Source organism: Tachypleus tridentatus, chromosome 8 (assembly GCF_004210375.1).
Source record: "Tachypleus tridentatus isolate NWPU-2018 chromosome 8, ASM421037v1, whole genome shotgun sequence".
Classification (NCBI taxonomy): Eukaryota; Metazoa; Arthropoda; class Merostomata; order Xiphosura; family Limulidae; genus Tachypleus; species Tachypleus tridentatus.
This window is the reverse complement of record NC_134832.1, coordinates 112,566,665-112,594,275: the sequence shown is the minus strand read 5'-3', so window position 1 is coordinate 112,594,275 and position 27,611 is coordinate 112,566,665. Positions and strand designations below refer to the sequence as shown.

At 32.3% G+C, this 27,611-nt stretch overlaps 2 long non-coding RNA genes across 3 annotated transcripts in view; both read right to left on the bottom strand.

Moving 5' to 3' along the window:
- LOC143223224 (uncharacterized) overlaps positions 1-27,611 on the bottom strand; it is a 334,153-nt gene that overhangs the window by 278,827 nt on the left and 27,715 nt on the right. The window lies entirely within an intron of this gene.
- LOC143223227 (uncharacterized) lies at positions 12,345-14,760 on the bottom strand. Its single transcript, XR_013012767.1, has 2 exons — positions 14,654-14,760; positions 12,345-14,021 (listed from the first exon to the last, which is right to left on the bottom strand). It is a non-coding gene; the product is annotated as an uncharacterized LOC143223227 (long non-coding RNA).

Genomic DNA, 27,611 nt, shown 5'->3' with positions numbered 1-27,611 from the left:
AACACACTGGTTATTGTACACACATGTCTATTCAAAAAATCACCTATAACTATATCCTCCTTTGGTGTTTCTTCCATTCAATAGTTCCTCATCCTCAGAGTCAACATATAGGCATATTGTAACTAATTTTATTACGTTTTACTCTGATACTGTTCCTTTTACCTTCCTGAAAGTTACTGTTAGTTGATTTATCCCTTGCATCAAAAACTTAAGCTCCTTCTAAAATCCTGCTGTCATTTCTCTTTATCTATTGCCTCAACTTTATTAGGATGGCCTTTAACTTCTCCTCCAACCTACATAACATATAAATTGCATATGTTCATTATTAGTTATCTTAAAAGTATATGGTAGTTTCAAGTTCCCAAATAAAACACACACATTGCACTCAACACATGTAACACCTGGAAACACTCAACTCCTACATTGGTCTGAACCACTGTATTTATAATTATGGTTTGACAATAAATATTCAGTATTAAATACCAGTTGTCTATTGTTAACACTAATGTTTAAGAACCAATTATTAAGGACGTATTCTCATGATAACATTTCACAAGAAAATCATGAACGAATATATCATTATTATATGTTTGGGATCCAAATCTAGACAGGGGTTTCTGTTTTTGGAAACAATGATAAAGACATAGGTATAAAATGTTAATTGTCAATTATTCTAATTCTGAGACTTTGGACAACCATAAACACATTTTTCCGCCATTTATAATAATTTTGTGTTTCATTCCCAGACAAACAAGATAATACAGGATAAAATTTACATCTAATTTTTTCATATTATATAGTATAAACTTATAATACGTGCATTCTTTCTGAAACAAGAATTGACAGAATTCTTCAACTGAATTATAACAGTAATTTACCTCATGAATTTTTGTGATTAAAAAATATATTGTATTGTAACAGACGATGTGATGTATTTTAACTCTCTTACTCACATACCATTTTCATGATAAAATTTCCGTTTTCCGTGTGGTGGTATTTAGCAGATACTTGTAAAAATCAGAAAAATATATCAATAAGTATAAATTGAAAAGGGCGTGGCTGGTGGAATACATTTTGTCAAATAAGAATTAGACCTTTGATGTGTGTGAATGATTCATTCAATGCAGTGTTTCCTGGGAACATACAGCTTCATTATTTCAAGTTATGTTTCAAAACATTATATTTGATGCAATTTCAAAAAATTTCGAAAGAGAAGCCAAAAGTATACTGTCTAAATAATATCCGTGACTAGTCAGACACTTTGGAGAAAACTGCCATTTTTTTAAACGAGATTAAGAAGGTTTAGAGTTTTAATATATATATTATGGAGAACTATTGCCAACTCTGAAGATCGTTAAACCAATAATTGACTAAACCTTAACCAAAGAATACATTTTGAAGAAGACCAATCTTATAACGAAATTGCTTATAGAGGGAAGGGTTATGCCTCCACAGTAATTTACGTAAACTTTATTTTCATTTACTAATTATTTTCGAGAGGTCTCTGCCGAAAGGTTATCAAATTGAAATATGAGTGTGACAAATGGCAGCTGCAAACTGTCAAAAACGTGGATGGACCATTTATCCTAACAATGGGGGATTGTACTTTAAACCTCAATTCTATTCAGGATGCTTATAAATTCCTTTGATGACTGAGAATATACTTCTTTGGAAGTACTTTACAAATTAGCAGAATTTGATTCCATACATAAAGAAGATTACAGACAATTATATCAGGAGATTGAATATCCTCCAAATCTACCACCTCTTGGGAAGTGGATAGACGATCTATATTAAATCTAAGATCTAATCTCTCTTTATTCGGTCCGAACCGGACTATGAACCTTGAAATCAATCAATAGTTTATCCACAGAGTATTATTATCCTCTGATTTGCACTTAATGTTTGCAACTGTCTCAGTAATATACTGGAAAGCTACGATAACTGCCATAATACACATCTCACAACGTCTTTATGCTTTGGTAGACCGTGGCATTTTAGAAAAAGAACTCTACTCTTCTAACTTAGGTCTTAATATACAATTTTAATAACAGTATGTGTCATATATATCACTTAAAGAGTTTATGTCTAATCTATTTTTATTGCAGTGCATTATTGCACATATGTAAAAAGAGTATTTTTTTATTTACGTAATATTTAATTGCGGTTATGTTTTATTATTTTGATGGCCCAGCATATTTATGTGGTTGAGATGCTTGACTCCTAATCTTCAAATCCTCGTTCTACCAACTATACTAAATAAGCTTGCCTTTTCAGTCGTGGTGACGTTATAAAGTGACGGCCAATCCCACTATTCGTTGCTAAAAGAGTACCCCACGAGTTGGCGGCGAGTGGTGATCAGTATGTGCGTTCGTTCTAGCCCTTCACTGCTAAATTATGAACGGCTAGAGTAGAACACCTTCGTGCATTTGTGCGCGAAATCCAAACCAAGCCTGTTTCATCTTGTTTTTTATCTTTGTAGCACCAATGTTAACGTCACATTGAAGGCCAAGTACTTTGGTTATGATTGTAGCAAACTGGAATGGTCAACACTGGTTAGTTTAAAGGCGATTTCATAAGTTCTAAAATATATTTTGCATAAATACATACGCATAATTTAAGTATATAGTTTTGTCTTAGTTGATAAATAAAATACTTAATGTACTTATCTCGCCCTGTAGCAGGGATGCTGTGTTTCCCACCATATGAGTATTTGAGTGTAAAAAGTGTAACTGAAGTAGTATTCCTGAAATTTAATTGTATTTCGAAAAAAATTAGGGTTTTTTTGAAAAACAACTGTTGTTACTTATAGTGAATTTACGCCAAAGGTGTGAGTCACACTTAAGGTCATTCAGAATGCTTAGAATTGGCATCAGTGTAACATGTATTATAGCTGCATGTGCTGTGCCTAGTTGTACAGTGTAAGGGAACCACCTTGTTGTCTATAGAAATTAAGATAACATGGTAACAACTTTGAATGATACTCTTAACATATATGGTGGTTATTATGTTAAATAATATCACTAAGAATGAAGAATTATATTTAAATGATTATGTGGGTTTGGGAGCTGCTAACGTGCTGCCTCACCTCTGGTAAATAAGTGAAAGCTAGAGATTGATGCAAATAGCCTATTTAGCTTTGCCATCCTTATTTTGTTAGTTGGTAAAAATGCTGGTTTATACCTGTTAAAATAAAATGTTCAAATTCGACTTCTTTGTGAACTTCATGAATATTTGTATTGTTACATACACTTTGTATAGGGCATTCATTAAAAGTGCTTTAAAGCAAATTAGTGCACAAATATGAATGTAACTGGTCAAGTAGCAAAGTATTGAAAAGACAATGTGAATAATTACAAATAAAAATATTACATTCTGAAGCAAAGCAGAATATCATGCTACGTATCAGAGGCGGTCACTAGGCTATGAAATAATCATTTGTGTATACAGATATATCAAAATACTGGCGTGTTTATTAATTTTTCATTTAGTAACTCACAATGTTTTGTGTCATCGTGGAAAATGATTGAGTGTATTGAGTCAGAACATTGTTTCTCGCAGCACTTAATCAAGTTTTTCTTTCAGTGAATCACATTAACAAAATAACCAAATTATTGAGAAAATGGAGTTGCTTACGAAAGCATCAATTATTACTTCCTTAAGTAGTTCTTTTTTATGTAATGTGTCCCGTTTGAACAATTTTGCAACTTTATCGCTATCTTTGATGTGTATGATACTCCTATATAACTGAACATTCATTGTGATACTTCTAGATTTATGAGTGGATTAACTCCAAATTATCAGACTGAATGAAATATCAACATTTCAACCAAAATTTTTACATGGCAAAGAACAGAGAGAACAATAGATAACTGATATCTCTGTAGGTGTAGACGATATTCACATTCATTGTGATATTATAATCGGAGTATAACAAAATGTTGTAATTTAACGATATTTCCTACTCCATGGTTTATTCTACTTTTCATAGAAGTTAATTAGAATTGAGAAAAAACAAGTCCAATAGAGGCATATTTTAACAGATAATTTTTTATACAATAAGAATGAAGATTACAGATCGAAACGATTATTTAACCTACTTCAACAAAGAATCAGTAAATTACAAATCACTTTAAAGTACTAATTACTGTATTATAACAAACACGTTTTTTCTGTGAAAAGAGTGAAACATTATGAGAAATTTATTTATATTAATGTTTTAAACAAAGGAAAAGCTAAAGGTCTTTAAATACTCTGAGTAACCTTCTAAAAATCATATTTCCACAATATAGAAATAAACTAAAAGAGTTATTTTGAAAAAAAAAACAATCTGGAATAAATAAATTCATAAATAGGAATAACTGCGAGTCTATCCTAACAATATAATTATGTGATAACTACGACTTCTGCCGTGTTTAAAACAGAAAGTTTAATTAATTAAAGCACTTGCTGAGTACCTGCTGTTTAACATTTCGTCTCGTCTTAGACTTCATTTCCAAAAACAAAGAATAAGAAACTGTCAGTTATCTAAAAACAATGCCATTTATAAGATATCGCATGATTTATTTCTATTTGTACGTATATAGAAAGTTTCATTCTATGTTTGTCATAAATCAGTTGTTTGAATGTAATTATAAAAAGAAACTACTATCTCTCGTCAAGTATCTAAGTAAATGTCCGACCTGTACCAAATGAAAGGGGAATAATTTACATTAAGAATGTTTGTAGCTTATAAAGTTATCGTTGCTGATGTATTACTAATAGTAAATAAGTTATCATGCCGAACAAATCAATGATTTTTCTTATGATCCTATTGCAATTAAAGAACTCAATATGAAGCTGGCGTTATCTTTCATAGACACCGTATACTCTTTAGTTAAGATCGCTGGTATTGTTGTATATATATGTCGTGGTATTGGAGGATATAAAAGAAGATAGAACAATAATGGTAACAAATATGTCATATGAAAGTATATACCTGTAACGATATAACAAAGCATCATTTTAAAAATACAATAAGATATTAGTGTTTCAATGACATTAAAAAATGAAAAAAACACTTTGTTTCAATTTAAAGCTACATAAATGTGATTTAAGTAAGTTACACAAAACAATGTAAATTTGGACACCAAAATAAGATTCATCTGTGTTTAATTAAAGGAAAGCCTCATCTAGCTGTTTGCTATGTACATCAAAGGGAAATGAAACTGCGATTTCAGCATTGTAGGGCTGCTGTCTTACTGAAGGATTCATTAATTGACTGTTATGCGCAAACCAACACAATGAACTTTTTGTACTGTGCATCTACAGGTATCGAAACCCCGTTTTTGAAAGTGTGATTTGGCTGATATATCGCTGTGTCACTAGGATGACCAACTGATGGAACTAAATTAATATATATGTATATATAGATAAATAGATAGTTAGATAGATAGATATTTATAAGTTTTCGAATGAATAAATCATATTTTTTATCCAATACTTTTCTTAAATAACATGTTAATTTTCCCAAAAAGAGAATATTACGTTTATTACAATTAAACTCATCTGCTAACGGGGGTATGTTTCTACTAATGTAAGTGTGTGAACAATATATTTATGAAGGTTTTTATATGCTCTTGGGAACATTTCATACAAACGTCGTGTATAACTGAGAATTAACAGCTCAAGGTCACACTAAAAGTGAACCACTTTCGTTGCAATGGTTGGAAATTAGGAATTTCAAAAACGATAAAAATTTAAGAACACGTACGACACATTTGCGTGAGTTTTGAGAATGAAATATTGTTCGTTGACGATTTTGGATTTGTCACTACAAAGGTGGATAGCATATACCTTAGGACGGCTGGTATGGGTATTAAAGATTTTACAAATAAAGAAGAAATCAACGTTTTGAACTTCTTAGGTCACTTTCAGGGTAACAAAGTTAACTTACATAAAACAATGCAAGTTTGAACACCAAAATAAAATTTGTTTGTGTTTAATTTAAAAAAAAAAAAGCCACATTGAGCTTTTGCTGTGTCCATCACTGTAGATGTGTGATTAATAAGTCGTTTTTCTGAATAGGAATGGGATTTTTTCAACCCTTTGAGACGCTACTATATTTTAGGTATTTTGAGGATACATTATGTATGAGTATTTAGCCAGAAAGACGAATTGAAATCTGTTAACACTAATCAAGGGAAGTTTAAGGATACTAATACTGTAATTTGATGTTTTTATTTTTCAAAATTTAATGTTTGAAAACCAAAAAAATTATTAATCTGCACACCCCACCAGCAAGTCTTAGCAAGGCTTAGTGATAGTATTTACGGCCGAGTATAGAATATCGCCTGCTGGTACAGCAGTAAGATTACGGATTTACCTCCCTATAATCAGAGGTTCGATTCCATTCGGTGAACTCAACAAATAGCCCGGGATGGTTTTGTTATAAGATAAACACACACGCACACACGGGAGTTTAAAATGTAGTTATTCGGGTACATACTCGAAAACAATGCTTTTTCAAGGTATTTTTCACTTTCTATGTGATAAGAAATACAGGTTGTTCGGAAAATCACTGTGTACTTATATATTTATTAACAGATATGTTTCAATATAGAATACAGGAGGTAAATATGAATGACAGTTATAAACAATGTTGAAACTGACCCCCGATAGCATCAATACAGGCCTGGATTCTTCATATTTTATTCAGTGTATTTCAAGCATGCAACTGTTTGCGGTGTTTAGGAAAAAAAATAATATAATGTATAATATTAATGCATAACTAAAATTTAAACATTTATGAGTAAACAATAATATGTAACGTAAGGTGGCCGAAATAGTGTACTTTTGTAGGCCAATACATAGTTACGCTTACTACCTTTTTATTATTCTTGTTGTCTAAACTGATGTAAATCTAAAACCACATTATACAATTTCGATTTTTGAGTCAGAGAGAAGAATTTTTAATCTCAAAATGAAAATCACTTTGCCCTCGTACCAGTAAAAAAAAATCGACAATTCCACGAACAAATATTAATAAAAAATCCTTCACTGAAAAATGATTTTTCTTGTGCAAAAGCCTTGTAATGTTTACTAAAACTCTACCAAATTCTGTGAAGATATAATTAATATATTAGAAGTTACTAGTATGTGTGTGTGGATGTTTTCTTATAGCAAAGCCACAGCGAGCTATCTTCTAAGCTCAGCGAGAGGAATCGCACCTCTGATATTTGCGTTGTAAATCCATAAACATACCGTTTTACTAGCGGAAAGCAAGTTACTAGTATGTAAACTGTAACGAGTACAGATGGTTATGAGTTACGTACGATAAGCCAAGGCAATGTCCGTAAACTTAAGTCAGAAAAAGTCAAGAAACGGAAAATATTCCAGCCAAATAATAGAGCCGAATTAAATGGTAAACCTCCAAACAAACCACCGGCATGTCCAGGTGGTTAAGACACGCGACTCGAAATTGGAGGGTAGCGGGTTCGAATCCACGTTACACCAAATATGCTCGCTCTTTCAGCCATGAGGGCCGTTAATACGTAACGGTAAATCCCACCTTTTATTGGTAAAACAGCAATCGAAGAGTTAGCGATAGGTGATGATGACAAGTTGCCTTCCATCTGGTCTCACACTGATAAGTTAGGGATCGCTACCGCATATAGTCCTCGTGTAGCTTTGGGCGAAATTAAAACAAACTAAACAATTTTAAGAAATATATTTCATGCACTTCAAATTCCATCCAAATTCAATAACTACTTAATAAACTGAAAACATACAGCTATTGTAAGACATAAAGAATTTCATAGAGCATTACAAGTAAAGAATATCAAATAGCTTCAGATAATGTTTAACATATCTCTCTAAAAGCGTTTGGAGTTTAAGATATCTCTATTTAGGTGGTTCTTGGAATATCTCCGAGTTTTCTTTGCATTTCAAACTCTCTACTGATGCCCGCGCCATCCCTTGACCAATTTAACATATAATCACAGCACAAAATTAAGAAAAAATCTACAAACTGAAGACGTTTTAAAATATTCAATTAAAATATTTATTTAAAATAATCAACGTTTGTAAAAGTCTCTCTATATGTTTGAACAACGTATCATGTAACCTAGAGGCGTGCGAGAAATAAACAGTTAATGTATTACTTTAGTAGAAAGCCTATTTCAGGTGACACAATTTTACAATTCACAAATGAACATCGCGCCATCTACATAATTCCTGATTTTATAATCCTTCATCCTTATTTAGGGAAATTTGATTTTACCGTGTTTCATTATTTCTATAGTTTTCTAATATTTCTAGAACTCGAACTAATTGTTTGAGACAAAATAACCGTTTTTGTTTTTTTTTAGCTAAGGAATGTATTGAAAAGAGTTTTAAACGATAACTTTTGTAAAAATGGAATGCTCATGAGGAACTGGAGGCAACAAAATGTATCAACTTCAAAGAAGGAGACTTCATTTTATCAAATTACTGTTTTAAAAGCATATCGTTCGCAAATATTGAAAGGTGCCTATGAACTACCCTTGGGAAGTCATTTAGGAGTCAACAAGACCCGTAACAAAATTATGAGATATTTATTATAACCAAAAAAATTAGGAAAGATGTTTCTCGGTTTTTCAAAAATTGTCATACCTGTCAATTGGTTGGAAACTCTAACCATAAAATTTTTTTTTCTTGGAAATCTATCCCAGCATTCGAAGATATCTTTCGTCGTGTGATTATTGACTCTGTTGGGTCCATTCCAAAAATTCCATTAAAACATCAGTATTTGTTGACAATTATGTGTGCATCCACTCGATTTTCTGAAGTTATCTTCCTCTTAAGAAATATTTCAATAAAAAATCTAAGGCACTGATTAATTACTTTACTTTTGTTGACTTGCCTTATGAAGTTCAATGTAATAAAGGATCAAATTTTATGTCGGGGTTTTTCAACAAATCGTTTACCAGCTCGTCGCTAAACAGATGAGATCTAACACCTACCATCCTGAATCGCAAGGTGTTCTTGAAAGATTCTAGTCTACCTTAAAAATATTATTCGGACTTATTCTATTGATAATGAGAGGGACTAGTATGAAGGAGTTAATTTATTATTATTTGCTATTCGTGAGTCAGTTCAAGAGTCGTTAGAGTTTAGTCCATTCAATTTGATGTCTGGCCATTCAGTGCGTTGTCCTTTGAAATTACTGAAAGAACAGTAGTTTACAGATAACCCGAAAGAAATGTATTTACTGAATTATGTTTCCAGGTTTCGGTCCAGATTTGCGGATTCTTGTGAAGTGAAAAATCAACTTGCAACCTTATTTAAAAAATATGTGTGTATATTTTCGGACGTTCTAAATCAAACCAATATTGCTATTTATGACGTTATGTAGGTCAATAATCTCTTGTGAAACAACGTCCCTATCGTGTGTATCCAATCAAGGCTGATAAAATGCGTGAAGAAATAAGAAATTCTGAATTCCATTACAGAACCGAGTGAAAGTAATTGGTATTCATCTTTTGTTCGGTGGTATTTTGCATAGACATTCGCAAAGCTAATGCTTTGACAAAAACAAATTCTTATTCCATTCCAGAAATAGAGGATTGTATTGCTAAAATAGGAAAGACTCGTTGTATCACAAATGTGACCTGCTTAAGGGAAACTGGGCTGTTCACTAACTAACCTAGCAAAAGAAATCTCTGCTTTTATCACTGCTGATGGATTATACCAGTACTATTTAATGCCAATTTGGAATGAAAAATTCTTATGCAATTTTCAGAGAATGCTGAATCAATGTCTCAACACACTGTTGGATATTTGTATTTGTGTTGATCATATTGTAATTTACAGTAACACCTGGAAATAACACTAATGTGGTGCTCCAATACAAGACAAAGTTGATTGCGTTGTGAATAATCCAACCACTATTAACTGGATAAGCTTAATGATATTTTTAGGAATGGTTGGTTATTATAGAAAGTTTGGTAAACGTTTTGCTGACGTCACTGTATTATTAACAAATCTAGTGAAAAAATAACAAAAACAAGTTGTCTGAAAAATGCTAGTAATAATATTATATTTTCATTGTACACTTACCTTGTACTGATGGCACCAAACTTTGATAAGCCTTCCGAATTCGCTGTTGATGGCACAAATTGTCGCGCTGACCCAATTCTGTCGCATTTCAAAAACAGAGATACTGAACACCATATTTGTTATTTTTCTAAAATGTTTAATTTTCACCAAAAGAATTACTCAACCGTGGATAAAGAAACATTGGCTTCAGAATATTTCAATACATGTGTATCTGCATTTCAACAATATATTGTCACTTACACTGATCACAACCCATCAAAGATTTGAACCAAATGAAAGGTCAGAAAAGAAAGCTGTTAAGTGGAAGTTTAACATTAATATAATATGGTGTGAAGATAATCCTCGTCATAGGGGTTGATACATCTGTGCTAATGCACTTTCACGTGAAGTGTAATTTTATTATCATAAGCTCATTTGTATCGTGTCATATATATTTGAGATAATTTTTAAAGTTGTATAATTAGTTGACGATGTATTGTATTTAATCCATTGGTCGCAGTATATATGTATATATACATATAAGATCTCAGTTAACTCTGCCTGAGAGCTGGGAATTGATTTCAATATAATTAAAAAGGTTTCCTGTTGATGTTGAAATTTTATATAAAAAAGGATTTAATACCCCAAAGAAATAATTGCTCACTTTTTTATCAAATTAGAGAAAAGATTATAAAGATAAAATTAATTTTTGTATAAAATATGTCACAGGTAAAAGTTATACTTCAGGTCATTTACATAATTGGACATATTATTGTCTAGTTTAAATGAAATTTCTTACAAACGCGAATCATTCTTCGATAACAGCTTACGGAAAGTCTGGGAAATTTAGCTAAAATTAAGATCATACTAAAAGTTAACCATTTTATCTTTTCCGTAGCTGAAATATCAAGAAAATCAACTCTCAAACTATTAAAAGGTAAGCTACTGATTAGCGATGTGCAATTTGAACTAGGAAGAGTTAACAGCTACTTTTTTGTATACGGATTCACATGCTACATTTCAATTGATATGAAAAGCAAATAGGAATAAAGCTATTCCAACTTAGTGTTGAGGTGTTTTAAAAGCATCAGACGTTAACATTTTTTTTTCGCATAAAAATTCATTTATCATTGAAGAATTTCATATTTTTACTTGAAGGTGTGAAAAGTTACAGATTTTTTAGTTTATTCTACTGAATTAAAGAAGTAAGCTTTCTCTATTACACTGTTAAAACCCAGGGATAGATTTCCCGCGGAGTACAGAGGAACAAATGTTCTGTTTTTTAGATTTACGGAAAATTCAAAACCATTGTTTTAGATATTCAACAGATAAATACTCAATTTTAAAGATGAGGTGCATTAAATTTGGTTTTATTTGGAAGTAGAGTGGAGATTCAATTTAAATCGATTTAATCAAAGTGTCTATATATATATTATATTAAACATTATACAAATTATACTTGTCCCTAAAAATGTTCTGTTTCAAGAATATTTAAATTCAGAATTAAAGGAAATAAATTTTTTTTTCTCATATTTTAAGTTCATCTGTTATGTTCTGTTGTGGTCTACAGAGTGCATAATTCTTATTATTTACGATATGCACGCGTCTTACTGACGTAAAGACAGTGCAAACTGAAAAATTAAACATTCTTTATATGATATAATTTTAGTATCTGATGACTGACTGACACACACAAATCAGATTACAAATCAAGTTCCTTAACCACCAGGGTATACAGTACCTTAACGTCAGTGAAAACAAACGTTTTGTCACTTAAATATCAAAGACATTAATTTCTTGTTTATTCCTTGTGAAAAGGGGTTAAATACTTCAAAACACTTTGTAGGACTTTTTGAATTTGAAAGGTTGATCTCTGTATGTTTTCATTAAAATTTGGAGAGGCGGCGAATAGGAAAAGATTTCCAAAATGGGTGAAGAGAGATAGTTCACCTATGACCGCCAGAGGGGTAACTAAAACAATTGTGTTAGACAAAAGAATCTGCTCCCGAAACAATATATTCTTTACAGAGCATTATTCTTATCAACTCAAAATTGTTCAGAACAGCCTTCCCAAACAAAATTGTGCCATCTCTGTAAACATAAAGTATGAAATAAGACCTCTTAACCTAACGCTGAATCATTAATGAGTCATAATTATTCACCGTGGACAAAGAAAACGAAACCATAAAAACATTCTTAGTTTTCTCTAAATTTTGTCGCATGTGAATGTTTCAGTATTAAACGTCTTGCTTATAATTACAACAGGGATATATAACAATGACCAAACAAAATATTAAATGTTTTTATTGACATTTTCGGTAAAGATAACCAGCTTACATCTCAAGAGACGTGTTTAATATAAGTAGAAGAATAAAAGAAATAAATCAGTTTCCAGCTCTCACAGGTTAAACAGAAGACCCTGAAAAATAAAGTTTTATACAAGAAAAAATGAATCATGTGATAATCTTTTGGCTTTAGTTATTTTTTGGCCAACTGTAATTTTCATAACCTACTTCTAGTTGTACAGAAGTATGTCTGCTGATTTACAACGATTCCGAGTTTTAGTATCTGAAGTAGGCATATCGCAGAGAAAATCCATGTTGCATCTTTGTACTTAAAAATCAATTACATATATTAAAAACTTAACAATCTATTCAAACCTTATCGTGCTATATCGGTTTATTATTGTTGTTTGGATTGATGCAAAACCACATTGAGCTATTTCCAGTGACCAAAGCGATGAATCTAACCCCGGATCGTAGAGTTGTGAGTCCATAAATTTAACACTATCCTACCAGCGGGTATATGTTTGTTATTATAGAAAGTAATTTCAATTAATTTTTCCAACACCCCATGACCTTCATCGTGTCATCCTGTATCACAATGTCAGGTTTGATGCTGATTCATCAAGAAATTTGAACATATAGACATTTACAAACATTAACATTTATTTATATAAATAAATACTATTTCCAGTTTGAAACGTTTTAATCTCATATACGTTGTAAATTTGAGAAAATAATATAAAATACACGAGCTCAACAACAGAAAATAATACCAAAATATGTTACTTAAAATAAATCAATCGCGAGAAGCAAAGGAAGAAAGTAATGTACTGCCAGTAAGAACCAAAAGCTATTTTTATTTCTGTGTGTCAATGATATTACGTATTATCATTGACCCCAGACGAATCTCCGAATTATTATTTTACATATTACGATTGACATCAAACTTAGTTAATTTCTAATTTAAATTTAGGAGTCGATTAAATGTTGATATGTATTACATTTATGATATTTGCCAACAATATTGATACCCGGAATTCTCTTTTTTAACAAAAATATATTTTAACATATAAACAACAATAAAATTTATAATTACAGTTATTTTATGTAATTATTTTAACAGATTCAGTGTTATAAATTTATATTAATATCTACATTTGTTTCCCTTTGATGCGAGTGACGTATATTTTTGGATATTTATTGCAGAAGCCCGCCTGTTATCAAAATTTACACATGATTCTCGAGAGCAAGAATTAATAATATATGCTTCTAAGTGGCGTGAAGCCAGCTAAGAAAAGAAAGCGCTGCCTTAAGAAAGGTGTAACAATATCAATTCAGGATTACTTTGCTCGTCGTGTATTTGGTTCGTCGCTAAAATATTCAGTATTAGACCTATAGTATATAGATCAATATTGGTAATAACTAAATAAACTTCTACATTCAAATTTTCGGTTATACGAAATCGTAATACGTAACGAACGTAACAAAATCAATCGGATATTCGTCGATTAAGCCGAATGGAACCGCACCATGGCAAATCCATCTACATAAGTATGTGCAAATACCATGTCTACAGTAAAGGAGTACACAGTGGTACCTGCAGCGACCTTCAGTCTCAATTACAACTCCACATATCAAAAGGCATAAAAGAAAGATCGTTGACTTGTTCATGATAATTATCTAAAAACACAATAAATTTCGTATTTGGAATCATGCCATACTAGTACGCATAAAACTAAACAGAATTAAAATTAGTAAACTGATATCAAGAGAACATATAACCACAAGAATTTAAGAGAGAAAAGGATCAGATAAAATATATTTTCTTCGTTAATGGGGTTGTTTCATCATAGAAAAATGATTGCATACATTTTTATCCAAGATTTTAAAGATTATCTCAAAGCTTATTATTTTTAACATGTTTAATATCAATGTGTCATTAGAAAATTTCGAACATTATTATTAAAGCTTTCTCTTCAGGTTTATTGATATCCTATTATATATATATACATATTATTAGATGTCCTAGTAGAACGTGCCAGATATTTTTCTAATTTAGTCCATCTTATCAACGTTCGATACCTATAACACGTAACTCTAACCGAATGTATCAAGAGTGTATAGTTTAGGCATTATCTTCTTACCTAACATGAATGTGGTTTATACCCGTTAATGAGAAGTGTTAAACATTTTACTTCATTGCAAATTTCATGTTGTTACTATTGTAGATATATTTTTTTATAACAATGAGAACAATTTCTCAAAAAGCAAGCAACCGAAGAGTAGTTGAATAATTACAAAATGTTACTTACTTTCTTGTACGAAGTGAAAATCAAGGTGCGCACCAGAGTCTGATCGATGAATATGAAATTATCATCTTATATATATATATACACTAAGTGATGACGTGACTTTTTATTCAACAAAATAACAGTGATTTGTATTGCCTTGCATAATACTTGGAACTATTAAGTAGCAAAATTGATTCTCATATTCAGTTAAACAAGTTATTTTATTTCATGAATCACAATACTAACGTGTGCCAACTTAATGAGTAAACACTATTAAGAACTAAAGAAAATATTATTACTTCCATAAATAGTTCTTTATTCTCAACTGTGTTCTGTTTGAACAATTTTCCAACTATTACTTAAATGATCTCGCTATAAAACATATCATTTAAACTGTCAGCTTTCAGGTTTAAAATCAAATTATCTACAAATTATTATAACATAACAATATTGAGAAACGACAAATTAATTATGAAAAATGTTGATGAATCAACATTATCAAGTGCTTTTACAACATTAAACACTTCAATCACATCGCCTCTAGCTCTTCTTTTTTGAAAAAGAAAGTTTAGAGATCTTTATCTCTCATAATATGACAAACCCTCCATCCTAAGTACCATTTTAGTAACCCTCCTCTGAACTCTTCAATGTCTTTCCTAAGGTAAGGAGCCCAAGACCGAACTGAATTCTCCAAACATGGCCAACTAGTGACATATTCAGATAAATTATAACCTCTTTAGGCTTGTAATCAATACTTCTATAGATGTAACCCTAAATCCTATTTGCCCTAAAACTAACAACAATGGCTTAAGAAATATATGAACCAATATATCAAGATGTTTTTCCTGCTTGACAGTGTTAAGATTATTTCCATCGAAATTATAATTCAAATCATGATAACCCATATGCATTACCTTGCATTTATCAAAATTAAAACCCATATGCCATTTGCCTGCCGAACTCAGCAGCGTTTTCTTCACAGTCAGCAACACTCAAAACATTGATATCACCAGCAAAGTAAAGGAAATTATCGACTGTTCCTTCATCTCCATCATTGACATAAATCAACAAGAACAATGTTCCTGAGACTAAGTCATGAGGTACACCACTCGGATCTTTTATCCAGTTTGACTTCACCCCATTTATTATAGTCCTCTACTGTCTTTCATCTAGCTACTATTATATTAAATCAGTTAATGCATCTCCCTCTCTTAAAGATAAGATTCGTTGCAAGCCATTTCATATAGCTCTGTGTCAAACGATTTCTGAAAATCCAGATACGCCGAACCTAAGTATTTTTTTTCTCATCTGGATTATGATTACGAAAGGAAAGTTTGTTTGTTTCGCACAAAGCTACTCGAGGGCTATCTGCGCTAGCCCTCCCTAATTTAGCAGTGTAAGACTAGAGGGAAGGCAGCTAGTCATCACCACCCACCGCCAACTCTTGGGCTACTCCTTTACCAACGAATAGTGGGATTCACCGTCACATTATAACGCCCCCACGGCTGGAAGGGCGAGCATGTTTGGCACGAAGGGGATGCGAACCAGCGACCCGCAGTTTACGAGTCGCACTCCTTAACATGCTTGGCCATGCCGGCCACCGAAGTATTATTAAAACAATGAAAGAAATGAAATTACTTACACATGTTTGAAAGTTCTTATGATTAAATTTATCATTTACGATTAATCTGCGTGAGAATTTGCGTGAGCATGTGTAATAATTGTTATTTAAAGTATTTCGAGGTTTCTAAATAGGATTCTGTTTGACCCTTTATTCTCTTGAACGTTTTACACTTTTTAAAATTCCTTTCTCTCAAAATAATACAGAAATTACATACATACATATTACTAATGTATTAGACTTCATTAGGGTTATGTATTTCTATCACACTACAAACTGGTTCATGAAGGATAACCAGTGTTTATTCAATAACAAACATATGTTATCATTCTATTTAACGAATAATTCGTAAAAGTTTAGATTGGAAAAACACGATTTTGCACATTTTACTCAACAAGTCTTGCTACTTTTCATTACGCAACATCGATACTAAGAAGCGGTGGTTGTTTGCTGGGATTTCCCTATTTCATCATTTACAGAGATTGTTTGTTTGTTTGTTTGTTTTTGGAATTTCGCACAAAGCTACTCAAGGGCTATCTGTGCTAGCCGTCCCTAATTTAGCAGTGTAAGACTAGAGGGAAGGCAGCTAGTCATCACCACCCACCTCCAACTCTTGGGCTACTTTTTTACCAAAGAATAGTGGGATTGACCGTCACATTATACACCCCCACGGCTGAGAGGGCGAGAATATCTAGCGCGACTCGGGCGCGAACCCGCGACCCTCGGATTACGAGTCGCACGCCTTACGCGCTTGGCCATGCCAGGCCTCATTTACAGAGAACTTTTACATTATACTAAAACTATAACCGATCCTAAAACGGATATACAGTGTAGCAGTGTAAGACTAGAGGGAAGGCACTAGTCTATTCGCGGTCACATTTACACCCCCCCATAGCGCGACTCGCGAGTCGCCCTTACGCGCGCAGGCCTCATTACGCGTGTATACAGTATACCCTCACCTATTCGCGGTTCTTCGCGGCCCCGCATATTCGCGTGTTAGGCTCTTAACCCTATCGCATCGTATGCCGGTATACCAAGCTAGCGTCATAACGTCATAAAAACGAATGCTCGGTAAACCGGGTTTTTGTAGGTCATAGAGACTAAAAGCGCTTTTCGAGGGTATGTCTGTATTTACTCTCTCAAGCAGTTTTATCGATTGACGTCTTTATCGAACAATTATTACTGAATTGTACTGTACTGTATTATTATTACCTGAACTGTGCGTACTGTATTTATCTGTCTAAGTTTGCCTTTAAATTTGTTCCACTTTCTGTCAATTCTAATACATGTGTTGTACGCATAGAAAATGACTTTACGGTACAGTAATACAGTATGGGTAACTGTACTATGTACGTTTCTTTTTGATTAAAATATTGTTGCAGTACAAAATTAAAATTTCTTTACATTATCATTACTACATTAGTGAAATACATGACTGCATGCAATATTACTACATTATTACTGTATTAATGAGTAAGAGTGTCTTTAGAAAGTGTCTGGGAAGACATTTAGTACCGTATATAATCTCATACATGGAAGTTTTAAAACTGCATCCAATATTCGCGGTTTTTCGCTATTCGCGGGGGTAAGAACGTAACCCCCGCGAATAGCGAGGGAATACTGTACACACATGGGAAAAGTGGGAGTGATCTTCCACGTAAAGTACGTTGGACTACTAATAAAGTTATATGTGGATAATAAGTTATGCAAAAAAAAAAATGCCGAAAGGTACTTCAATCTATATAAACCTAACGTGAGCTTCCCTCACTATCTTCACTAAAAGTTGTTCTTAGAAACACGATAAGAGCTTGTCGTGTAGATTCACCGTAAATACATAGGAATAAAGTACACTATAACACTAAAGCTGATCGGCATTTGTGTAGCGGATGGTGTGTTGTTGCATTCATCAGTGATTTAAGTGTGTGTGTGAGTGAATACAATTGCCAACTAATTAACCGTGTTACATAATTAACAAACAGAGGCTGAACTTAGGCACAAATGGCTACTATAATGCGAAGATAATTAATGTAAATCAGTGGTGGTTTGCAACAATTTTGAATTTTGTAGCAACATAATTTTTTTTTTTAGAAAAAGTAATCTTTCAAAACCAAAAGTGCACGCTTACCATCTATATCTTCAATGTAGAAAGCAAAGTCCGTTCTCTGTCCGAAATTTGTCATAATTCTCTATTTATTTTGGATTGTTATGTTTTTTTCACTCTAACATATTTGAAGTTTTCTTCTGTCTTTGATTCCTTCAGTTCATTCTCTATCAAACAGTAAATTAATGTGTGGTAAACAGCAAGCAAAAAATAAGAAAGCTTCTTATTAGATCTTTCGAATCTATTAAATGATAGCTATGTGTAAGTGAGTGCGCAAATTAAAAAAGAAACGGTAAGCCCAAATTACCCTAACATCTGATCTCAAAAAAATATTATTTTTGTCAGATGTCCTCAAATCCTTCGGAAATTATAAATTTGATGTTTTTAAGATAATGAAAAAGAAATGAGATAGTTATCACTGTATAATACGGAATTTTAAAATCTGTAATGAAATACAATGTTGGAAAATGTATCCAGATTTTCAAAAGAAATAACTACCAAAAGATTAAACTTTTACAACAAAAAATTTAAAATCAATATTTATAAGAAGCAAGAGAGATTTTATAATAGCCGCGAGATTTGAGATTATTTTAGTCAGAATTAGAGTAAGTTAGTTTCTAAAATCTTGACCGTGATCAAATAAATTAATAGAAAGTGCTTGACTTCCTGCAAACAAAACTGTAAATAGATCTGAAATTGATCGAGAGATGAGGAATCTATGAGCTAAACGTTTGTAATTGAAAAAAGACAACAACAACACAGAGACGTTTTATGTGTTGCTATGCTGCGGATTAGAAATATCACTTTCCAACATATTGTTGATACCAAGATGTAGTTTATCTTGCTATTAACTTATATTAGCTAAAGTGAGTAACAACCAGAAAATAAACTTTTCAGGAGATGTTTATATAAAATTTTAAAACTGTTTAGTGACCTATACTCTTAAGTCAAACGGCAGTGATAATTCACCTCTTGTTACTATCACATTTCTGTCAAAATACGAAAGTACAAAGCTACGCAAAGGAATGTTAATACTCTGTCCACTACAGGTACCTAAACCCGGATTCTAGATTCGTAAGTACGCAAATATATCGCTGTTCATAGTGGCTCAAGAAATAAGAATGTATTTTGAAAGTTTAACGGATAATGTCTTTGGAAACTAAGAATTAGTTTATAGCTGTAGCACTGATCTTTCTAGTAAAATTTGTTGGTTTGTCCAGAATCTACTGTGTTAGTTCTATGAAAATGTTTAGGGTATTTCACAACAACCAGTCAACTAGAATTTAAACATATTAGTATTGTACTCTTCACCTTGACTTGACTGAATAAAACAAGGATACAGAGTAACTGGTTTTCAAATTTCAGGACATCAATGACGAAAACCTATTCCACAAGGAAGAGCATTTTACATTTCGGAATAGCAACGGTTTGTTAAAATAAAAAAGTTTTATAATAATCACTAGGAAATGTGTGAAATTTAACAGTATGATAACACTTTTTTTATATCTGACATTTTACTCAGCCTAAATATTCTATATAATATATATATGTGTGTTAGTAAGGATAGATTGTTCTATTTATTGTATATGACGAAGTTGTTGTATTTCACTTAAAACGATATAAAACTTCTTACAAAATATTCGGCTTAAAAAAAAACACTAAAATAAATAGTCAGCATTGTATGATTAAGGGCTTATAACTCTGAAAAGCATGTTTAGATACTCGAATAAGGAAGGATAGAAATAGTCCTTTATTTCACCAAATTTCATGGAAACTAATGACACCTTCACCTACATTTTGAAAGTGTTTAACACTCCTCAGTGAACATTTCAAACACTAAATCGTAACTAAGACCTTTAATTTGCCTATAATATACATACATATATTATACAACATGAATGTTCAAGATATGTAATGCGACATTTCTAAGTTGTCACACATTGTGTTTTGTTAAAGAATGATGATTTTAGTTTAAGGTAGGCTTTAAATAACGAGGTCGTCATGAAATACATAGATCATATAGATTTTAACGTAACATAAAACAAACAATCTGGGTTCTCAGTTATTCAGAAAAACATATCCATTCGTTTTTTTTGTACGTAAAGTGATGATACAAATCAGGTGAACATTCACCAGGGAAATACATGAACTACAAAAATATTGTGTTATGCGTATTTGTAAATCACACTTCCTAAAAGAAATTGTGGTGTTTAGGGGTGCCGTATAGTTGTGGTGGTCGGTCTTTCGTAGGTGAGAATAAAGATTTTCTGAATTGTGTCCTTTTTTTTTTATCATTTTCAGTAGAAGTTTGTTTAATTGGTGGTTTCTCGTCATCACGAATTTTATTGTTTTGTTAGCAGCCAAAATAAATAACATCAATACCGAAATCTGATGCTTATTTATCTATAGAAGTTACTAAAGATTGTATCCAATTATCTGTTAGGAACGTTTTGGACACATGTTTCGTTTTATAATGTTATAGAATCTAAAGATTGAGCTCTTTTGGTGTGTTTGATTGTTTGTTTTTTGAATTTCGCACTAAGCTACTCGAGAGCTATCAGTGCTAGCCGTCCCTAATTTAGTAATGTAAGACTAGAGGGAAGGCAGCTAGTCATCACCACCCACCGCCACCTCTTGGGCTAGTCTTTTACCAACAAATAGTGGGATTGTCCGTCACATTATAACGCCCCCACGGCTGATAGGACGAGCATGTTTGGCGCGACAGGGATGCGAACCCGCAACCATCAGATTACGAGTCGCACGCCTTAACACGCTTGACCATGCCGGGCCCCAGCTCTTTTGGAATCTCAAACTCAAAACAAAAGTATAGGGATTTTATTTTTATCATTTGATAAGTATAATGAATGTTTAATGCTCTTGAGTTCTTTCAATACAATGAAACCCGTAAACTGGTTGAACTAAATCAAGTTTGTTAATTATTTGTTAATGAATTAAAAAATAATAATTGAAAGTATGCTCGGATTGAATTGTAGTGAGAAGAAATTCGGGCGTTCGATTCACAATCTTAGTATCCCGTCTCACCAAAACATGTTCGCCCGTACAGCCTTCCAATTTCACTGCTCATTAGCAAAACAGTAGCCTAAGGGTTGGCGGTGAGTAGTGATGATTAGTTACATTTCCCTTTTGTACTTCAGTGCTAAATTCGGGATGGCAAGCATGTGGCTTTGCACGAAAAATAAATAAAAAACTTTTACATATATAATATCCCCCGCTAGTACAATGCTAAAATCAGGGGTTGGATTCCTCTCGGTGGAATCTTTAGATAGGCCGATGTGGCTTTGCGAAATGAAAACACACACAAATATATACTACTAATGTATTAGACTTATTTGTTTGTCTGGAGTTAATCACAAAGCTACACAATGAGTTATCTGTGCTCTGCTACCACGGATTTCGAAACCCGGTTTCTACCAGTGTTAGTCCGCAGACATATCGCTGTGCCATTGTGGGTCGTATTAGATTTGATTGATATATATATATATATATATATATATATATCACTTTGCAGTTTCATGAACGTGACCAAGTGATGTTTATTTAACATCAAACATATATTATTATACTATGTTAGGAGCAGTTCCTGAAAGTTTAAAATGCAAACAACTTTTCGCATATTTTATTCAACAAGTTCTGCTACTTATTACATAACATCAGTACTAAGAAGAGTTGCTTGTTTGCTGGATTTTCCCCATTTCATTCACAGTAAGTAATTGTTAAGGGATAAACTTGTTGTTAACTCCTATAATGTTTGCTTTTTTAAAATATTTACTCTGCTTTGTTTTAACTTTATCGTTTCTCTGATAATCTATATTTGTTTGGAGAGGTTTTACATTATACCAAAACTATAACTGACACACACACACACACACACATAGGGAAAAAGTGGGAGTGATCGTCCATGTATAGTATGTTGGACTACTAATAAAATCATATTTGGATAATAAGTTGTGCAAAAAACACGCCGAAAGGTTCTTTAATATACGTACACTAACCTCAGCTTCCCTCACTCTCTTCACTGAAAAGTTATTTTTCGTTACACGATAAGAGCTGGCCGTTTATAATCACCATCAGTTTGATTTGTTTGTTTTTTGAATTTCGCACAAAGCTACTCGAGGGCTATCTGCGCTAGCCGTCCCTAATTTAGTAGTGTAAGACTAGAGGGAAGGCAGCTAGTCATCACCACCCACCGCCAACTCTTGGGCTACTCTTCTTACCAATGAATAGTGGGATTGACCGTCACATTATAACGCCCCCACGGCTATAGATAGCCCATAGATAGCCATTTGCAAACTAACTTAATTAACGATCTAAATATTTAAAATCGCACCAACATCTGAAAATATTTTTATTATACTCAGCCTGACATGAGATTTCATATGTTCCAACTGATTTTTAAATATTTATTATTTGTGATACTTTGGTTTACACAAAGTGTGATCAAGAATGTAATATTTTTTCTGAAAACTGTATTTTAACTCCAAGCAGGAGTTTCACTCATTTCATTAATCTTGAAATTGTGAGATATGTTCAGCTAGACGTTGTAAACGCGAATAGTAAGTTATATAAATATTTTTTTGTTTCTGTTTGATAAATATTTTGTTTACAAATTAAACTGTTTGTTTGTTTTAATTACCTCACAATCATTCGGTATAAGTATGTTTATGTTCTTGTATTAAGTATCCTATACTATTGGTAAGAATGCGTTTTAATTGGTACTATGATATAAGTCTGGTAAGAAACTTAGCACCCAAAATATGTTCAAACAATATTCAAAATGTAAACAAACTTATAATGATTGTAAGTACGTAAAGTTGATGTTTTAATATTACACGTGAATCTCTTAAGAAAGGAAATGTGGATTATGAGAGAAATTATAATACGAAAGAAGGACATCGAAATAAAATGCTAACATTTATAAGGGTTTCAATAATTGTTAATATCCCGTTTAGAGATAGCCCAATGAAGGTAGAATTACTTGTTCTAAAGCAAGTGGGAAACCCCTGTATACAAACAACTCTACCCAGTATTGATGTTATGTACCGAAAAGTAGTAGAACATGTTTAGTAAAATATTGAAGTGCGTTGCTTGCATTCAGTGCTTCCAAGAACTATACATAACTTGGTATAAAAGTATGTTATTTGTTGTTAGATAAAAATAACATTGTGTATTCGAATGTTACAACAAAATCGCAGATATGTCTAGATGATATATTATTATGAAACAGGTTCAAGGAGACAAAGAGTTACATGGGTAATATAAAGAAGTACTTTTAAAGAAAACAGGTTTTCCTCAGTAATACTTACCATACCTTTTTCTTCTAAATATTTTCACATAGACAGATATGTAATCTTTTATTATGAACTACCATTTTTATTAAATAGGGTCTTATTACCTTCTTATATGTCAAATTTCTCTGTAAAGCTATTGTTTACATTATGTTTTTACAATAAGCATATCAATTTTAAGAAGATTAATTCAGTGAAGAGAATAATCAATTTTACGTTTGTTCAAACGTAAACACTAGTAGATTACGACAATTGACTACAAACAGCATAATATTTTTGTGATAATTCAAAATCATCAGCAATGTAAAACATTATATGCTTACCAATAATGAAAAGTATACACGAGATCTAAGGCCACTGCTTGTATCGTGTAAACCCGTTAGCTGTTGTTACAGTATTTGTAAGGAAAACAAAAAAAAAGTGTATTTTTCGCTGAACAGAAAGTTATCCCTTGCGTGAGACTAGATGTTAATTTTGTTTTAATGTGAATGCAATTATTTTATCTTAAACTAAATAATAGCTGAAACAATAACTAAGCGTTATTTAAAAAACAACTGAGTAGTTCTAATGTTATAAATGGTCAAACACTAATATTCAGATGAAGTTAAACTATTACAATTTGAAAAATTAATCTGTGGGCATATTAAACAGCTAGTTTGAAATGTATAAGACTCAGATACTTGTACATAAAAATACTTTTGCAAATACGTAAGAAATGTTTCAGAATAATTTTTGTCAACGGTTTAGTCAGATGAAACTATGGTATGTAAATTCATAATAACAAAAACGGGATGACAAATATGAAAACTGAAAGTGACTTGTCGGAGGTAAATTTCTGTAAATCGATACACACACACTTGCATATACTGAAATAAATTGCTTTAATAGTATGCTAAATAGAGGTAAAATGTTTTTCAAATTCGTAACAACTGATATACAGACTTGAGGTTTAATAATTCACAACTCTGACGTGTGACATACTAATTTGTTTAGTAATCTTTAAGCGTTTTGACTGAGGTATCAAAAAGTTGAGTATTTTAATATTGACTTATACAAGTGAGACGAACGTGAAACATTTATCTACCTTTAGACTTCGGTATTTGGTATACTCAAAAAGATTTAATTACCCACACACATACACGAACAAACTCACTATCGTGTCGTAAAGAGAAATTATTTTCGAACCTTTGACTCCAGTAAAGAAAAAATAAACATTTTGATACAAACAATTTTGTATCTTTAAGTTCCTGAAATCCAGAGTACGATTATTATATCTTTATGACAGAAGATTTTGAAAATACTCAATGATTTTAAATATATTTGAAACTAAGTTTCAAATGTGATGTAGAACGTTTTTTAAAACTTCTATTTATTATCAAATGTACTATAAAGGATCCTCCAGTCTAAATTAGTAGAATTTCACGAGCATAATTTAACACGTAATGTTAATAAAGTAACCACAATGGATATAAAACGTTACTTTACAAATTAAGAGATGTTGATAAATGTAATTCCTACCTGGTTTTATTCTCAACAGGTAGGCAATTTAAAATGATTAAAAACTGTGTTAACAATTAGAAATTATGTATTTGATCTTAAATGACTATTGATTAGAACTCGTGAGCTAGATATAAATTAAAGAAATAGTTCGTGTAAAACAAGTTTGTATCTTTCTTTGTCAGGAAAAATTCACTTGCTTGAAACCGAATGTTAATTTTGTTTTAATGTGAACGCAACTGATATTCGACATTAAATCATAACAGAAACGCTAGGTAAAGATTATAAAAAAAAGAATTGGTTCCAATTTGACATTGGTCAAACATAATACGTTCTACGATATGTAAGCTCCGACCCCATAGTAGCTGAAAAAGCCTCAAAACATCTTCTTCAAGGGATGTTTTACGAACTGATTGATGTGAGATTCTCGAAGTTTTTCACCTGGAGATCTGCGAACATGCAGACTTCTTTGACCCTGAACGAAGAAATGTCTCATCTCTGAAATACACCTTCCTCCATTGTTCTTGCGTCCAGTTCTTGTATTTCAGACCACATTGATACCATTTCTTTTTTATTGAATTGGTAAGAAGTTGTTTTTTGACTGGTCTCCTTGCCCTTCTAACGCAATTTCGAATGACGTAATATTCCTCAAAATTTCGTCATATATCCCAAAAATAGATCGAACGTACTACAAAATACAGCTAATGACGCCGTCTGTGTGAAAAATGACTATTAAAGGAAATAAGCGGGTCCAGCGAGCCTACACCGGCCGTCATGCTGAAAATATTGTACAGTGATCATTTGTTTCAATTAATTTGCACAAGGCTGTATATGCTTAAAGCAGTTAAAGTCATTGAAACATTTAGCATGTCGCAATTCTGACTTTCTTCTTTTCGCTGTTAAAAAAATCTCGCAGTTATGAGTTATGACAATCGGTTTGTAAAATATTGAAACAATTTAATCTCTTATTTGCCCTAAATGTCAAGATACGTTTTTAAAAATTTCACGCATTCTTATTTTCCTTCATTTCTTGTAAACGCGTAATTATTGTATATTTGTGCTGTTATATGTCGCTAAACACGTCCCACAGTTTTGGCTGCATGGGTGTTTTAACCTTAACATTTAATTCCACTCTCACCTTAAAATTAGCTGCAAATTCAGAAGAAGCTACCGAATGTTTGCTCTTTCACGTTTTGTGTCAGTCTGTTTGAAGTTTGGATGGTTCTAACTTAATTGTTTAGCTAATTCGACAAACTTCTCTTCTGTTTGAAATTACCAAATAACGAAAACAATATTGATATATCCACTTCCTTATTCATAAAGCTAAAAAAAAAACTTCCATACAAACAAGCTGTTCAGTTGAAAATATGATATTCAAATATGTACGTGTCAAGCTTGTCAACGACCCAGCATAGCCAGGTGGATAAGGCACTTGACTCGTAACCTGAGGGTTAAGGTTCGAATCCCTATCACACCAAACATGCTCGCAATTTTAGCCGTAGAGGTATTATAAGGTGATTGGCAATCCAATTATTCGCTGGTAGAATAGTAGCTCAAGATTTGACGTTTGGTGATAATGACTAGCTGCCTTCCGTTTAGTCTTACACTGTTAAATTAGGGACAACTGGCGCAAATCTTCCTCGTGTAGATTTGCGCGATATTACAAAACAAACAAACAAAGCCCATCAACCATGTCTCTATGGCTACCAGAACATTCTTTCAACTTGTTTCTAGTTGCTTGATATAGCCAGGGGTTATATGTAAAAATAAGTTACTTGTTTGAAAGTGTGAAATATTTACAGGCTATATTCTCTTTATTCTCTATATCACCCTTATTTTTTAGCTGATAGACTAACGGGAAGGCAACTAGTTAACAATACCCACCGGCCATTTTAGGGTAAATTTTGTTTTGCCGAATAGCGAGACTTATTATTCTCTCAAAGCGCATATTCATCTATATAATGTTTTTAAGTAAGTGGTTTAAAATGATTAACGAACGTACTTGTCAATAATAGAAACACAATAACTATAATGTTGTATTCTCTAGAAAATGCTTGAAGACATTGATAGTGCAGACAACAAGTTTCTGTTAAGAATTAAAAATACTTTTAATTTGAATAATGAAGCCCCAGATGAACAATCAGCTAAAACATCGTGCATTAAATTGATAAAGAAAAGGAAAATTCAAGCGGCAGGCAGAAAAACTCTCATATATTTTTGAGTTTCGACTGGTATCACAAATATTGGGCTACGGTATCTCTTCTTTGTACTTTCTTTATTTCTCACCAAAACATTACGCTTTCATAATGCTTAAAAAATAGTATTATTGATAGATGTTTGCCTATTATGACGTCTATCCTAGTTGATGCGTTGTTCTCGTATTGAACAAAGTATAGTCTGAGTAAGGCACTCCAGAGACACATATGAAATGTTATTTATTACAAAACTTTGATT